An 18,169-nucleotide genomic window follows, 5' to 3' on the forward strand; every position below is an offset into this window, starting at 1 on the left:
TCACCTAAAGCACAATAAAAAGAAAATATTCAACATTGTTAACCAATAATCAAAGACTGGAAACAACTTAAATATCCAATAACAAGTGGTATATCCATACAGTTGAATATTAAGACTCAATACTCATAAAATATTCACAAAAGGAATAAATTATTGATATATGCAACAACATGTATGAATCTCTAAATAACTATGCTAAGTGAAAGAAGCCAGACAAAGACAAGTATATACTGTATGATTTCATTTATATAACACTCCGAAAATGAGATCAGTGGTTTCCTGGGGAGCGGAACAAAGAGGGGGAGGAAGAGGGAGGCATAAACATGGAGCACAAGGAAACTTTTGGGTGTCATGGTTATGTTCACTATCTTGATCATGGTGATGATCTCACAGGTACGTACGTATGTGAAAATTTACCAAAATGCACACTTGAAGTGCATACAGCTTATTGTATGTCAATTATACCTCCTTGAATGTGTTTTAAAAATAAAGTGCATTCTTGGGTTACTCTCAGAGATGGAGAAGGGGTACAAATGGACGGAAAAAAAGGCAAAGAGTAGCACAGATACTCCAGAACACTGTTAACCTATTTCAACCCTCGATACCTGCTTTTGCAGGTAACTTTCTCCACGTGGATTGACTTTCTCATTGCACACCACTCACACTGGGTGCTCTTTTACTTTTCCAAAGAATTAAATTACTCCTTCAACATATATTTTTTGAGTTCCAACTGTGTACCCAAGTGGTTCGGTGTTACTAAGACATGGAGAAATCTGCAAAAAACTCTTGACAAGTGGGGCAGTAAAGAGACTGAGTCTGCACTGCACAGTGCCTCATTTGTCAGTCCTAGGACTTTGAATTTTATGCCATAGACAGAAATATTAACAGTGCCTGTCTTAGTTATCTAGTGCTGCTATAACAGAAACACCACAAGCTGATGGCTTTAACAAAGAGAAATTTATTCTCACAGTTTAGGAGGCTAGCTAGAAGCCCAAATTCAGGGTGGCAGCTCCAGGGGAATGTTTTCTCTCCGTGTTGGCTCTGGGAGGAAGTCCTTGTTATCAATCTTTCCCTGGTCTAGGAGCTTTTCATCGGAGGGACCCCAGGCCCTGAGGACCCGCTATCCTCCTGGCTCTACTTGCTTGGTGGTAATGAGGTCCCCATGTCTCTCTGCTTGCTTGTCTCTTTTATATCTCAAAAGTGATTGACTTAAAATACAACCTAATCCTATAGATTTGAGCCCTGCCTAATTAACATAATTATCTCTAATTCTGCCTCATTAGCATCATAGAGGTAGGATTTACAACACATAGGAAAATTGCATCAGATGACAAAATGACGGACAATCACACAATACTAGGAATCATGGCCTAGCCAAATTGATACACATTTTTGGGGGACACAATTCAATCCATAATAGTGCCCAAACAGGGAAGTGAACTGAACTAACTAGCATTTTAGATGAAAATATCTCCCACAGCAGGGAGGGTAGAGGGATAGGAAATCAGATGTGTCAAAAGACCTGTCCTTCTGCTGAGGATGGGTAAACCTTGGAGCCCAACTCCCAATTGAAACTGGCCAGAGAGCAGCAGCAGAATGACCCTGCTCTGACTGACCTTGTTGCCGAACCTGGGAAGGTGAGTTCTGTCTGGCGTGCTCAGACTTGCCAATAATCTGGACACTGGTCTTTGAAAAAGTAACCTTATTGCAATGCGCAGAGCAAGGAACTGGGAGGAAGCTGCTCAGATCTGGCTCCCTGAGCTACGGTGAAGCAGGACTTATATGTGATTTGGGCAGCAACATGGTGGCTACTTGGGAGGGAAAATTCTAGAAAGTGGCAAGGAAACGGGAGGTGACATAGTTCTTGTTGGACTTCTTGCTTCTGAATAGGGTCCGGTGATGATTTTCCTTCTGGTTCGTTCCACCTGTTGCTTCATCCTCACTTGAGGTCAGTTAATTGTCACAGCTGACCCTTCTGTGCATGTGGAGTGGGACAAACCAGGCTCAAGGACTAATGGAAATTTACTGGCATTCCTGGGGTCAGGTTATAACCTTAACGAGGAACATCTTTGGGCCTGGAACGTGTTCCCCAGAGGCCACTATTTTCTTGGAGATGGATAAGTGAAGTCTTATTGAAAAACTGCAGAGGTCCCAGCCACCATAGTCTGCGTTAGGTTTGTTAATGCCCTTTAGCCAAAGACCACACAAATGCCTATAGAGAAGCAAGTTGGGTTTATTACTCATTGTAATGAGGAAGAGCACATACCAGGGGGGGAGCTATGGAAAGAACCTATTATAGGATTTGAGCTTTGGTTAAGTGATTTGGGGAGGGATCTAAGGAAGCACTGGGTCTCTGGGTGGCACGAATGGTTAACTACTCAACTACTAGCTGAAAGGTTGGCAGTTCGAACTCACCCAGAGGTGCCTGAGAAGACAGGTCTAGCAATCTGCTTCTAAAAGGTCTCAACCTTGAAAACCCTTGGAATCTGATAGATGGCAACTAACAACTAAGGAAGCAGAGGTTTGCTCCTGATTGGGTATTGTCAGAAAAGGGGGCAATTCTATGATTGGGTATCTCGACAAATCTTGTCTATATACTAGAATGAGAACAAAGCTGTAATTTGTTTAAAAAAAAAGGTCACTCATTTTAGCCATGAGAAAATGGTGTTTGGTTTTTTATGGGTAGCGAAGTGAAATTGTTTTTTTCTGTGTTTAGCCAAAATTATGAAGCGCCTTGTTTTGTTTGATTTTATCATGGTCTCAGAGTAATGTTGACTGAGGTGGATACTCTGTGAGATTGTTTATATCCAGTAGGAGAATAACATGGCCCAGCTGTGAGCACACCAGCTTGTGATAACATTAAGGTCTAGCTGTGAATGTCAGATCAGTTCTGGATGCCAGTGGCTGCTCTTGTTTTTTTTTCCTCTTTCAGGCCTGTAAGATTTTTCGTTGGCCATGTGGTAGGCACTATGAGGGAATTTAGAGATTTAATCACTAGTTGATAAATTAATCAAATAATTAATAAATTGATTTTTAATATTTCATGCCACCTATAAGATGTTTAAAGCCAAGAAAATATGTTGTTTCAACTTGAAAAAAAAAAAAAAATGAAGGCAGACCCCAAGGGAAGTGGATAGTAAGCACAGAGCTGTCTTTTGATACTGTTCTCCTTTTAGAAGCAGTAAATGGATCCTCAAGGATCAGAAAAAACAAGGCTTACTGCCTAGTAGCCTTTGCTTATAACTCCTCCATGGTCCAGCAAACACAATCAAGGATCTTTATCACAACTGTTTCTACCTCTTTGTTCCTCTGTGTTTATTGCCAAGAAGATGAAAAGGAAAATTATCTGAGAAACTTCAGTTTGGGATTCCATTTCCTGATTCAGGTAATAAGGTGGTGTAGTGTTTAGAAGATAAATTATTAACAGATTTTTGCAAATAGGGTACTTGTGGCCTACTAAGGGGATTGGTCAGTTTTCCCTTCCCAATGGGCTTGAAATGAGCCATCACAGAGATGGGAAGGACAAGATCTCACCACCACCAAGGAAGAAGGGCCAGAGTGTAGCATGTCCTTTGGACCCAGAATTCCTGCACTTAGAAGCTCCTGGAACCAGGAGACAGGGAGAGAGAGACAGATACAGCGAGACAGAGACAGAGAGAAAGAGAGCTGTAACACTGAAGATGGCACGAAGTGGTGGCAGAGAAATGGCAACAGGAGAGACTGGCAGGAGATTGTGCTGTAGACTTTCTGGCTCTCGGAGCTAGCTGAGTGCCTTCGGGTAGGAGGCTTGTTTGAGGAGTAGGGTGCCTCCAGGCACTTGGTGGAGCTACGTTTGCCTACCCACAGAGCTGGAGCTGAGCACCTTAGAGCCAAGGCTTACTGGCTGAGTAGGTGCCTCTGAGCATTTATCAGTAGAGCTAAAAGAGCTTTGTAACACTTGCCCGAGTCAGGGGCAGAGGCCGAGGGCCAGAGAGAGGCATGCCTGTGAGCACGGCTGAGAAGAGGCTGTCCCGATAGAAGAACTGTATCCTGAGGGTTCCTCAACCTGAATTGTAATTTTTGCTTCCCTAATAAACCCCATAATTGTGAGTACTGTCTCTGAGTTCTGTGTGGCCATTGCAATGAATTATTGAATTCAGCAGAAAAGTAGAGAATGCCATGGGAGGGATGGTTGGTGTCAGAATTGGTAAAGACGGCAGAGAGAGGAGGCATGCCTGAACTCTGCCTCATAGGAACCAGTCTTTAGCTGTTGATCTTGATTCTCCTTCCCCCTTGTGAAGTTAGAGGAGGCTAACAACGTCCCCATGCCATTTTTACACATACTTAGGTTGTTAAATTATAACTAAAAGCAAGGAAGTGACTACTATAACGGAAAGGAGAGGGTTATGATTGGAGGGTCAGAAAGCCAGAAGATAGTTATTGGGATGGACAGTGAAGGAAGCTTCTAGGTGCAAATGATATTCTATTTCTTGACCATGAAGTAATTGCAATGGAATTTTCTGTGTAATGATTTATTAAATTGTATATATAATATATAATATGTATGCTTTCATACATTTCACAATAAGAAAATTCTCTTTCTACCACTAATATTCAGTAATTCCTGGTGTTTTCAGACCAATAATTAACCCAGGACAGTATAGTCATGTATTGTTTAACATCCACAATGCATTCTGTGATATACGACATTATGTGATTTGGACATTGTGTAAACACAAGATTGGATACTGCTCCCTACGAGTCAAAGCTTCCACTATTGTGTGGCAAATTTTTTATTTGTAATTAGGGAAAGTTCACATTAAAATAAAGATAGAAAGTACAGTATATAGATAAGCCAGCAACATAGGCATTATACACAATGGCAGAGCAATTGTTTTGTATACAAGAGGCATGAGGTACACTTGTTGCATGTGGGGAGCTGTTGCATTCACTACATCCTGTTACCTCCACTACATCCTGTTCTCCAGTGGGGATTTCTGAATTCTATTATAACTTTATGAGACCATGGACGTGTATGCAGTTTGACGTTTCCCGAACCGATGTTATGTGGCAAGTGATTGTATTTCAAGGAGACATAGGTAATTATTGAATGCAAACATTTATTACATTCCCCAGGATGGCTTAAATACGTATTTGAGCCTCCATTTAGCTACACTGTTATTCAGTATATGCTAATCTTTTTACAGCTGGCTCACACACATGAGGATATTCAACATCCCCAATAACTCCATCACTGGCTTCATCCTCTTAGGCTTCCCTTGCCCCAGGGAGGGTCAGATCCTCCTCTTTGTGCTCTTCTCTATTGCCTACCTCCTAACCCTCATGGGGAATGGTTCCATCATCTGTGTGGTTTGTTGGGATCAGACACTCCGCACCCCATGTACATCCTACTTACCAACTTCTCCTTCTTAGAGATCTGGTATGTCACCTCTACTGTCCCCAAAATGTTGGCCAGCTTCCTCTTTGAGAGCAAAGTCATCTCCTTCTCCGAATGCTTTCTCCAGTTCTACTTTTTCTTCTCCCTGGGTTCTACAGAATGCTTTTTCTTGGCAGTTATGGCATTTGATCTATACACTATCTTAACATTTTGACTGGACACATCTGCACCAATCTTGTGGTCAGCTGCTGGGTACTTGGTTTCCTCTGGTTCCTGATACCTATCATCATCATCTCCCAGGTGTTCTTCTGTGGATCTAGGATCATTGACCATTTCCTGTGTGACCCAGGTCCTCTGCTAGCCCTTGCTTGTACCAGAGTCCCAGCAATAGAGTTGACTAGCTCTACCTTAAGTTCTCTAGTTTTATTTATTCCCTTTCTCTTCATCATGGGATCCCACACACTGGTCCTGAGAGCTGTGTTGAGAGTCCCTTCAGCAGTTGGACAAAGGAAAGCCTTTTCCACATGTGGATCCCATCTGGCTGTGGTTTCACTTTTCTATGGCTCAGTGATGGTCATGTACGTGAGCCCAACATCAGAACATGAAGCTGGAGTCCAGAAGATTCTGACCCTGTTTTACTCTGTTTTGACTCCACTCGTTAACCCTGTGATATACAGTCTAAGGAACAAAGATATGAAGCATGCAATGAAGAAATTCTTGGGAACATAAAAATGAGAGTCTTAATTAACAGGATTTTGGGGCAGAGAATTTGTTGTTGGCTTTTCTTGGTTAAAAAGAAAATTTACTGGTATCACTTAAAAACTTAGAAAATTAATAATATTGTTTTTGAATGTAACACACCATGGTGTTTTTTATATTTCCTAGAATTTATAGGGCTACAAGGGATCTTGAAGATATACTCCAACTCCCTGATTTTGCAAATGATAGAGATATAGGGTGAAAAATTTAGTAAGTTATACAAGGGCAAAACCAAAGTTTTCTATTACAAAATTTTTTGTCTTTGCTCAACTACAAATTGTCTTTACTTTTCTGATTAAGCTTATATTTCTGTCACCCAGAACATCTCTCATGTTTTCATCAATTTGCATAAACAAAAGGTTAATATATTTGATACACAGAACTATCTTGAGATCAATAAATACCACCAACACTATAGAAAATACCAAATATGTGAAAAAAGTAAATAGCAAAGGTTTTTAACCATATGAAAAGATATTCTATTGGGAAATACAAATAATACTGTAAAAAATATACCTCTCTTTTTCCTCTCTAATTGAAAAAGCTAAAAACATGATGTTGGGACAAAATGGTACTCTTACCCATTGCTAGTAGAAAATCAATTGGTAAAACGTCTATGAAGGACATTTTTTCAGCCAAGTATAAAAATGTAAAGGGCATTTTCTTAGCCCTAGCAGTTCCACTCCTAGGTATTTATTTTACTGATAAATTCAAAAATGAGAAAAATGGCATATGTACAATAATAATCACTATGGTCTGTTTCTAATATCAAAAGATTAGAACAATATAAATTCCCATTAGTTAAAGACTGATTAAATAATCACATTCCATTGAATAGAATACTATACAGCTTTTAAAAATGGGGGGGTGCGGGGGTTATACATCCTTATTGGGGCCCTGGTGATGCAGTGTTTAAGCATTTGGCTGCTAACAAAGAGGTCGATAGTTCAGGTCCACCAGTTGTTCCTTGGAAACCGTATGGGGCAGTTCTACTCTGTTTTTATAGGGTCAGTATGGGTCAGAACAGACTCAACAGCACTGGGTTTGGGTTTTGTTGTTTTTTGGCATACAAGCTTATCATTACGAAACTATCCTCAACATGTATTGTTATATGAAAAGCAAGATGGAGGAAAGTTGTATCTTCGGCTATCTTTCATGTGAAGAAAACTCATATAGATATGTATATATTTATGTTTATAAATACATGGTATATTTCTTGTAGGAAGGAGAAATGGGTACTGTTGATTTTTCTAGAAAAGAGAATTGAGTTTCTGGGAACACAGAGAGAAGGATACTTAATTTCATTTATTAAGCCTTTGTATTATTTAAATATCTTTCCATGTGCGTGTATTGCTTAACTTCCAAGAAAATTTTAGAAATAAACTTGAAGACTATTTCAATATGAGTTTAGAATCAGGGAAACATTTCTTCATAATTCCTTGATTCTTTGGGAAACTAGAAAGAGGGTTGATTGTTGATAGAAAATGAAGAAGGAACCTGACAGCTCCTTGGTATCATCTTATCAAACTCTGTTTCTGTCGGCATATGTACAAGAATATTCACTATGGCCTGTTCCTCATATCAAAAGATTAAAAAAAAATAGAACAACATAAATTCCCGTTAGTTAAAGACTGATTAAATTATTGCATTCCACTGTGGAAAATGTCTTGCTCTTCTGGGGGCCTGTGAAAGTAAATTATGAAAAATTGAAACTGGCTATTTTTGATAATGGTTTTATCATCTTCCTCCATTAGCACTTATTCATTAAAAAACCTTCATTATTCTAGGCATTGAGCTAAAAACAGAATCATATGCTAATTGAATAAGACATATTTCCTTCCTTGTGGGGCTCACAAACTAGCGGAAAATGGAGTGAGATGTGGTATAAACATGTTTTATGTGGAATGATAATTATAATTTCTATGGGAGCTAGTGAGAGAACAGCTGTGTCAAAAGACCTGTCCTTCTGTTGAGGATGGGTAAACCTTGGAGCCCAACTCCCAATTGAAACTGGCCAGAGAGCAGCAGCAGAATGACCCTGCTCTGACTGACCTTGTTGCCGAACATCTAATATTTATATGCCAGATATTGACAAGGTGTTTCCACATGCTGCTCATTCGGCGGTCTTCATCACAACCCTTTGAGAAAGGCATTATCATTTCCACTTTACATTTGAGGAACTAAGAGGCAAGAAATAATTGGCTTAAAAAGAAAAGAAATAATTGGCTTGTAGAATTTCCCAAATATAGCAGTGTTAGTGCTGGAACTCAAACCCTGTTTCCAACTTCAAATAAAGTGCTTCTTCCAGTATACCACAGCTACGGCTTATCAGCAATGAATGAGTATACATATTTCCAAGGATTTTCAAAAAAAGAGTTTATATTACTGCATAAAAGGCTACACATCACTTACTGGTGGGCAGGCACTTTACAAATATTACTCATTTAACCCTCCAAACACCCAGTGTGGTCAGTACTTTTATTCTCTGCATTTTATAGAAGAGGAAGGCAAAGCATAGAGAGGTCAATAACATATCTAATATCCCACATCTAGAAAGTGGTGGAGGATTTGAACTCAGATGATCCAGCTCTGGAAGCAGTGTTCCTTCACAGAGGAGCCAATGAGGCATAGGGTTATGCTGACAGGGAAATTGTCTGAACTGGCTCCTGAGAGAAGCTTACTAGTGAGGGTGCCAAGACTTTCACTTCCCTGTGGCTTCTGGACCTAGCTTCAGTGAAAAAGAAATTTCAGGGAAATGTTCTCTCTTATCTTGGATATAACACAGATAGCATATATAGCATCCCGACTTCTGGGTGCTAATTTAACAAGTTAAAAAGTGAAGTTTGTCTTGTGAGTTTTATTCATTTCCTCAGTTCAAGCAGTCTATGTTCATAGACGTGGCCTTGAGGCCCCTGTACACATGTTCCCACTCCCTGGACAGCAGCTCCTTCTGCTGCCAAGTTGGAGGAAACCACCAACTTTGACAGACCAGTTAACACAATGGCTGCTTTCTCTGCGCAGGAGCTAACTAAGGAGGGTCGAGTAACTCTTTCCTTAGCGTTAGTTAACGACATACCAGCCACTTTTTATGCCCTGGACCTCAGAGTTAAGGCGTTATTTCAGTTCTAAATGCATTTAACATCAAGATGGGTCCCTTTTGGAATTTGTGGAGAGCAGCAGACCAGAGCTGGAGTCTCATTGTCAGGTAGGTTGAACATTCTATTAGGTGATGCTTCCTGGATGTGTTAGTTTTGTAAAGTTTTGTCCTTTTTTCCCTTATTTCTGAGATAAACCTTGCAAGGATAATTATGGCTTCCCTTTTTGATAGTTAATGAGCCCTGATGGGTCTGTTTTAATTTTTCCGTGTCATATTTGGAAAACCAGAGGTTCCCCATGTAACCTAATGGAAATCTCCCCACAAAAAATCATTTATATAGTTCTCGTTGGTATATTGTCATACCACGGATTGGTGGCATCACAGTGCTACTCACCTCATTGGTGGCTTGTATTACCAGATTATGTTTCTCCACGTTACCAACCAAAAATTTAAAGGCACTCAATTACTAATCATGCATTCCAATACTGAAAACACATGCCATCAAAAGAAAAAGGGGGTGGGGGGAAAGTAGTAATGAAAGGGGTAACCAAACAGCCTAGTAGAAACATCTTTACTTTTACCCATACTTTATTAAATTTAGTATAACCTATTTTTACACTTTTCCCATTTTCCAGGACAGGCAGGCTTGAAAGTGGAGAACAATCGTAAAAGGGAGCTGTCCTGAATCCTGAACCTTGATATATAACTACTGCAATATACAGCAAAGGTTTTCATTCCAGGATTATATGATCCAAATCGATCACATCTGGATTTGCAAGTCTAGCTGTCATGTGTATCTTGGGCAATCCTGGAAGAGCAATAAACATCTCAGAAGTGACAGGATTAAGAATGATGTACTCCAACTTCAATTTTACATGTAAGAAAAAAAACTCAGGACCTCAGGAGCCCTGGTGGTACAGTGGTTAAGCACTCGGCTGTTAACTGAAAGGTCAGCAGTTGAAAGCCACCAGCCACTCCACATGAGAAAAGACCTGGTGATCTGCTCCCATGAAGACTGCAGCCTAAGAAGCCCTGTGGGGCAGTTCTACTCTATCATACAGGGTCGCTATGAATCAGAATAGACTCAGCAGCCCACAGCAACAACAAACCATAGAACATGTTAGTTAAAACAAAAACAAAAAGCACCAGAATTTAGGCCCTGATTTTCCCACTCTCCCAGCCTGCCTCCCACCTCTTTCTAGTGTTATGGATGGGACTGTAATTAACTTTATCAGCGGGAGGGGTAATCGGCTAAAAAAGAGTAGATTTTATTGCCAAGAACATTCAGTCTCGCATAACCCCCTTTCAAATGAATTCTCTGAAACCTGTATCAACACCCTGGTATCTTCAGGTAAACAGAGCATTTCTTAGATGTTTCATTCCCACAAGCTTTACTCATGTGTTTTTTAAGATTCATGTGGTGTAAAATCACTTTTATATAAATACTATTGCTTTAAGGTTTGGAACATGTTTATTTCAAAATATGTCCTTTTTATCGATGGAAACTGGCTTTTATTTTCTTCACTATAATTCATGCGTTTTCCGAAGTTCCTACAATGAACATATTTTACAATTAGAAATTTTTTTTCTTTTATTTTTTTTTATTGAATTTTAGATGAAGGTTTACAGAACAAACTAGTTTCTCATCAATTACTATACACATTGTTGTATGATATTGGTTAACAACCCCACGGCATGTCAACACTCTCCCTTCTCAACCATGGGTTCCCTGTTACCTCCTTTCCTGTTCCCTCCTGCCTTCCAGTCCCTGCCCCAGACCTGTGTGCCCCTTTAGCCTTGTTTTGTCCCATGGGCCTGTTCAATCTTTGGCTGAAGGGTAAACCTCAGGAGTTGCCTCATTACTGAGCTGAAAGGGTGTCCCGGGACCATACTCTCAGTGTTTCTCCAGTTTGGCCTTCAAGTTTGGTCTTTCTTTTTGAGTTAGAATTTTGCTCTACATTTTTCTCCAGCTCTGTCAGAGGCCCTTTACTGTGATCCCTGTCAGAGCAGTCAGTGGTGGTAGCCAGGAATCACCTTGTTGTACTGAGCTCAGTCTGGTGCAAGCCATGGTAGATGTGGTCCATTAGTTCTTTGGGCTAATCTTTCCTTTCTGTCTTTAATTTTCTTCATTCTTCCTTGATCCCCAAGGTGTGAGACCAGTGGAGTATCCTAGATGGTCACTCACAGGCTTTTTTTAAAATAATTTTTATGGTCCTTTAAGTGAAAGTTTACAAATCAAGTCAGTCTGTCGCGTATAAACTTATATACACCTAACTACATACTCCCATTTACTCTCCCCCTAGTGAGTCAGCCCACTCCCTCCTTCCAGTCTCTCCTTTCATGACCGTTTTACCAGTTTCTAACCTTCTCTACCATCCCATCTCCCCTCCAGACAGGAGATGCCAACACAGTCACAAGTGTCCACCTGATACAAGTAGCTCACTCTTCATCAGCATCTCTCTCCAACCCATAGTCCAGTCCCTTCCATGTCAGATGAGTTTTCTTCGGGAATGGTTCCTGTCCTGGGCCAACAGAAGGTTTGGGGGACCATGACCACCAGGATTCTTCTAGTCTCAGTCAGACCATTAAGTCTGGTCTTTTTATGAGAATTTGGGGTCTGCATCCCACTGATCTCCTGCTCCCTCAGGGGTTCTCTGTTGTGCTCCCTGTCAGGGGAGTCATCGGTTGTGGCCGGGCACCATCTAGTTCTTCTGGTCTCAGGATGATGTAAGTCTCTAGTTCACATGGCCCTTTCTGTCTTTTGGGCTCATAGTTATCGTGTGACCTTGATGTTCTTCATTCTCCTTTGATCCAGGTGGGTTGAGACCAATTGATGCATCTTAGATGGCCGCTTGTTAGCATTTAAGACCCCAGATGCCACTCTTCAAAGTGGGATGCAGAATGTTTTCTTAATAGAATTTATTTTGCCAATTGACTTAGAAGTCCCCTTAAGCCATAGTCCCCAAACCCCCGCCCTTGCTCCACCCTTGCTCCACTGACCTTCGAAGCATTCAGTTTATCCTGGAAACTTCTATGCTTTTGGTCTGGTCCAGTTGAGCTGACCTTCCCTGTATTGAGTATTGCCTTTCCCTTCACCTAAACTAGTTCTTATCTACTAACTAATCAGTAAATAACCCTCCCCCACCCTCCCACCCTCCCTGCCCCTCCTCGTAACCACAAAAGAATGTGTTCTTCTCAGTTTATACTATTTCTCAAGATCTTATAATAGTGGTCTTATACAATATTTGTCCTTTTGCCTCTGACTAATTTCACTCAGCATAATGCCTTCCAGGTTCCTCCATGTTATGAAATGTTTCACAGATTCATCACTGTTCCTTATCGATGCGTAGTATTCCATTGTGTGAGTAGACCATAATTTATTTAACCATTCATCTGTTGATGGACACCTTGGTTGCTTCCAGCTTTTTGCTATTGTGAACAGTGCTGCAATAAACATGGGTGTGCATATATCTGTTAGTGTAAAGGCTCTTATTTCTCTAGGGTATATTCCGAGGAATGGGATTTCTGGGTTGTATGGTAGTTCTATTTCTAACTTTTTAAGAAAACGCCAGATAGATTTCCAAAGTGGTTGTATCATTTTACATTCCCACCAGCAGTGTATAAGAGTTCCAATCTCTCCGCAGCCTCTCCAACATTTATTATTTTGTGTTTTTTGGATTAATGTCAGCCTTGTTGGAGTGAGATGGAATCTCATCATAGTTTTAATTTGCATTTCTCTAATTTTTAATGGCTAATGATCGAGAGCATTTTCTCATGTATCTGTTAGCTGCCTGAATATCTTCTTTAGTGAAGTGCGTGTTCATATCCTTTGCCCAATTTTTGATTGGGTTGTTTGTCTTTTTGCACTCACCGGCTTTTAAGACCCCAGATGTTACTCATCAATGTAGAATGTAGAACATTTTCTTTATAAACTCTTATGCCAATTGAGCTAGACGTTCCCTGAGACCATGGTCCCCACAGCCCTCAGCCCAGCAATTTGTTCCCTCAGTGAGTCTGGATGTGTCTACGGAGCTGCCATGGCCCTTCCTTGTACAGGTTGTTCTGGCTTCCCAGTATTGTGTACTGTCTTACCCTTTACCATAGTTACGGCTGATCTTTTGTCTGTTAAGTGTTTTTCCATTCCCACCCCTCGCTTCCCTCGTAACCATCAAATATTGTTTCTTTTTGTCTGTAAACATTTTCTTGAGTTTTTATAGTAGTGGTCTCATACAATATTTGTCCTTTTGTGATTGACTTATTTCACTCAGTATAATGTCCTGTGCTGAGTTCCTTTTGTTTGTGGATTTCTTTTGTTTTTGTAGATTTTGTTTTTATTGAGACTTTATGTTTTTCTTCTTTATTTTGATGAGTAGGTCTGTTAACTTTCTTTGTGGTTACCTTGAAATTTACCCTTATCTTCCTAGGTTTGACCCAGTGTATTGTTACTTGATATCACCTTGCCTTCCTCTCCATTAGAGAGTTCTATACCTATACCATTTATTCCCTCTTTTATTGTTATGACATTCTTGTAACAATTAACTTCTCTGGTTCCCCGTTGCAATTATTTTGGTTTTGTATAATCCTTGAGAGTTCATTTCCTAGATTGGTATCTGGCTGGTAGAACCTTGCATCCTAGATTCAGGCTGTGGTCTCATGTTGTTTGTTCTCAGACTGAAGGACTCCCTTTAATAATTATTTTAAGTTTGGTTTGGTTTTTACATATTCCCTTAATTTCTGTTTATCTGAAAATGTCCTGATTTCACCATCATATTTGAATGAAAGTTTTGCAGGATATATTATTCTTGGTTGGCAATTAATTTCTTTCAATGTTTTATATATGTCATCCCATTGCCCTCTTGCCTGCATGGTTTCTGCCAAATAAAGTTTGGTCTTATTGTTTCTCCTCTGTGTGTGACTTTTTGTTTTTCTTGAGCTGCTTGCAGGATTTTTTCTTTGTGTTTGATTTTCATGAGTGTGATTATGATATGTCTTGGTGTTTTTCTTTTGGGGTCTGTCCTGCGTAAGGTTCGTTGACCTTCCTGGATGGCCAGCTTTTCATCATTCATATTAGGGACGTTTTCTGTCGGCAATTCTTCAATGATCCTGTCTATGTTTTCTGTTTTCTCTCCTGGCTCTTGAACTCCGATCACTCACATATTTTTGCTTTTGATTGTATCCCACATAATTCTCAGGGTTTCTTCATTTTTCTGTGTTCTTCTTTCAGATTTTTCCTCAAAGCTGTATCCAGTTTTGCTGATTCTGTCTTCCATCATTTCAAATCTGCTCTTCAGCCCTTCTATTACACTGTGCATTTCTGAAACCTTGTTGTTTATCGTTTGGATTTCTAATTGTTGTTTTTGTGTGATTTCTAGTTGTGAATTTATTTTGGCATTCTGTTCCTGTACTACTTTACTGAATTGTTCCAATTTTTTTTTGTCTGTATATCCCATGAATTTGTCTGCCTTTCCCAAAAACATGTCTATTTTTTCCTCATTTTTTTCTGATTTCTGCTTCAACTCTTGGATTTATCTGAATTTTAGAGAATTCAATTCTCTGACAGGTAGTTCTAGTGCCTTTTCTTCTACTTGAAAGTTATCTGGTGTTTAATTTTGGATGCCTACTGGACCCATCCTGTCCTGTTTTTTACATATGTTTTGATATTGTCTTCTGCCTTTGGGACATTCAGTAGTTATTGTCTTCATATCTTGATTGTAGATTTGCTTGTTTTGTCCCTTTTTTGTTTGTTTTATTTGTTTATGTCTGAGCAGGCGGGCTGTGCGTTCTTTGTTGTTTGCTTGTCTGTAGTCATGATACTTTTCACCTCCTTGTCTAATGGGCAGGGCCAATCATTCAGCTATGGTGCAACAGGGTAGGCCCAGCTGAAAGGAAGGGGCTGGGATGGGTTGTTTGTGGCACATACTAGGGCCAACAGGGTGGGCCAGGAATCAGTGCTGGGCAGGTTCCAGTAGGCTCTGTCTGTGTTGCTCGAGGGTGTGGTGTTCAGTGCATGGTGCAGGTAGGCAGGAAAGATAGGGGAGGTTGTGATGTGTGGAGCTAATAGGGGTGTGAAAAAGAGGAGAGAGGAAAGAAAAACAGGAGCTGAAAACAAACAAGCAAATAAAGAAAGAGAGAAAAAAAAAGAGTGCTAAAGGAGCTTCGCATTGGAGTGGAAAGATGAGAAACCGAGACTGGAGAAAAGCAAAAATAAAAATGGAAAAAGAAAGAAAAAAATAACGATAAAAATTTGGAAAAGAAGAAAAGAAAAGCCCTAGGGGTCCCGGAGTCCCACTGGTGGGGCTGCTAAGACTGCAGAAGTGGCTCCCAGGCTGCGCAGTATAATCTGGCTACAGGGGGTATATATGTCACACAGCACCAGGTATTCAGGAGACAGGAAAAGAAGATAAGTGTAGAGAGATGAGAACTGAGAAATGAAGGGAGACAGAAAGGGAAAAAGAGGGAGGAAAAAAAGAAGGAAAAAAAGAAATGCCCCCAGGGATCCCACCTATGCAGATGCTCAGACTGGGGGAGTGGCTCCTATGGCATGCAGTGCAGCCTGGCTAGATGGGGCTCCCAAGCTGCAAAAAAGAAAACAACAAACAAAACAGAACAAAGCAAAACAAGGAGGAAAAAAGCCCCAGGATCCCACCAGCATGGTGTCACAGGCCAAGGGAGTGGTTTCCCAGTTGAGCTTGTGGCTTCACAGCTTTTCAAGGAGAAGCAAAGATGGCACACGGAGCCAGGTGCTCCAGAGAAAGGAGGAAAAGGTGGTAGGAGGCACAGAAGAAACCAAAAGAGAGGGATAGAACCAACATCAGCTCAGGGGCTACGGGAGCGTGGACAGGGCGAGTCCAAGCCGTCTGAGGCCAAAGCAGTGTCTCCTGGCTAAGAGACTCCTGCTGGCTGGAAGCAGAGGAGGCCGAAGAGGGGAGGAAGAAGGGGAGAACTAGGAAAGCGTATATATAGCTCGCTCTACCAGGTGATCTGTCTCCTGCTGGGAATATCCTGAAGCTGCTTTTCCATACTCTTTTTCACTGGATCTCCAACGTGGGTGGGGCGAATCAAAGCAGCACAGGTGCTGCACTTCCCTGAGGGCCAAGCCACTGCAGCCAGCCAGGAAGCTCAGAGGTAGAACACTGGGGAGAGAATGGGGGGTAGGAAAGCTTGTATAGCCGGTTACTGGATGCTCTGTCTCCTCCTGGGAGTTCTGCGAAGCTGCTTCCCCATGTTCCCTGTCTGCTGATCCCATACAGGAGTCCAAGATGCCGGATCCGTGCTACATTAGCTGTAGGGCCCTCCAAAGGTATCTCTCCTCGCTCTCCGTCCGCTGTCAGCTTCTTATTCCTTTGTGTGCTTGGCTGAGTTCCCTTTTCATTTGGCACTTAAGGTTCCAGGAATGACGTTTATCTCTGTTTTACTTAGTTTTTTGGATCTTTACTGTGGAGGGATGGCATGGTGCTTTTGTCTATGGTGCCATGTGGCTGGAAGTCCATAGAATTTTTTTTTTTTTTAAAGAGCATAACTAGCCAGTTTTACAACAATATTTACTAAACACCTACTTTGTGTTACATTCTATAATAAAACAGTGAAACAATAGAGAAGGCCATTCCCCTCATTCAAGTGGCAGAGAGACAATAAGCAGAGAAACAAAATAATTTCAGGTATTGACGAGTACTAGGAAGAAAATAAGGAGCCCTGGTGGTGGAATGACTAAGGGCTCAGCTGGTAACCAAAATGTTGGCAGTTCAAACCCGGTGGCTCCACAGGAGAAAGACCTAGCAATCTGCTCCCATACAGATTAGTCTAGAAAACCCTTTGGGGAAGTTCTACTTTGTCACAGGGGGTCACCATGAGTCATAATTGACTCAATGGCACCTAACAACCACAACAACATCAGGAAGAAAATAAATAAAAAGCTATGGATAGGGAATGGCAGGAAAGATTACACATGGCCTGCGAGGAAGGCATCCCTGAGAATATAATGCTTAGCCTGAAAACTGAAGAATAAAAACTCCAAAAGGGAGTAGCAGACAAAGAGAACACCTAGAGCAAAGAACCTGGTCAAAGAAGGACTTGGCTTATTCTAAAAGAAAAGTCAGTTGTCATGGAGCCAACTCCAACTTACGGCAACCTCATGTGTGTCAGAGTAGCCCTGTACTCCACAAGGGTTTTCAATGGCTGATTTTTCAGATCACCGGGACTTTCTACCCTGGTGTCTCTGGGTGAACTTCAACCTCCAACCTTTTGATTTTCAGCCAACCACGTTAACCACTTGCACCACCCAGGGACTCAGGACTGAAAGAAGGCCCCTATAACTGAAGAAGTGGGAAGGGGTGGGGTAGGTGGTGAAATAAGCAGAGGCCAGATCCTTCAAGGGCCCATTAACCATAAAATTGAGCTTTTGTTTTATGTTATTCTAGGTTTAAAGAGAAGTTACTGAGAACTTTTTTCCCCTAAGTTTTATTTATTTTATTGTTATTGTTGAGAATGTTACTGAATATTTTTATGAGAAGCAATGACATGATCTCATGTACATGATTCAAAGGCTTGGCTGCTGCATAGAGAATGGATTGTAGAGCAAGTCCTTCAGGAGGCCTTTGTAGTGATCCAGAGAAACAATAAAGAACTAGGGGGTGGTAGGGAAGAGAGAGAAACAAAGGCATCAAGACGTATTTTAGAAATAAAGATGATAGGAGCTGCAGCTGAATTGAGTATGAAGGATAACAGAAAGGGAGGAGATGGGACGTTAAAACGAACAAAAGGAAAAAAAGAAAGACCTCAATAATCCACTCCTGCAGTAATGGAATGGCCAAATAGGTGATTGCCCATAAATTAGCATTTGAGGAAAATCTACAGAACTATCTGGAGGTTAAAACAAAAAAAGCCACTATTAGCAACAGATTCCTTGAATTGATCATTAATTTTTTTTTTTTTTTTTT

General features: G+C 40.8%; 1 pseudogene; it reads left to right on the plus strand.

Moving 5' to 3' along the window:
- Window positions 1–5,199: 5,199 nt before the first annotated feature.
- Window positions 5,200–6,106, plus strand: LOC126084548 (olfactory receptor 11G2-like; annotated as a pseudogene).
- The last annotated feature ends 12,063 nt before the right edge of the window (window positions 6,107–18,169 follow it).

This window comes from Elephas maximus, chromosome 10 (genome assembly GCF_024166365.1).
Source record: "Elephas maximus indicus isolate mEleMax1 chromosome 10, mEleMax1 primary haplotype, whole genome shotgun sequence".
NCBI classification, from domain to species: Eukaryota; Metazoa; Chordata; class Mammalia; order Proboscidea; family Elephantidae; genus Elephas; species Elephas maximus.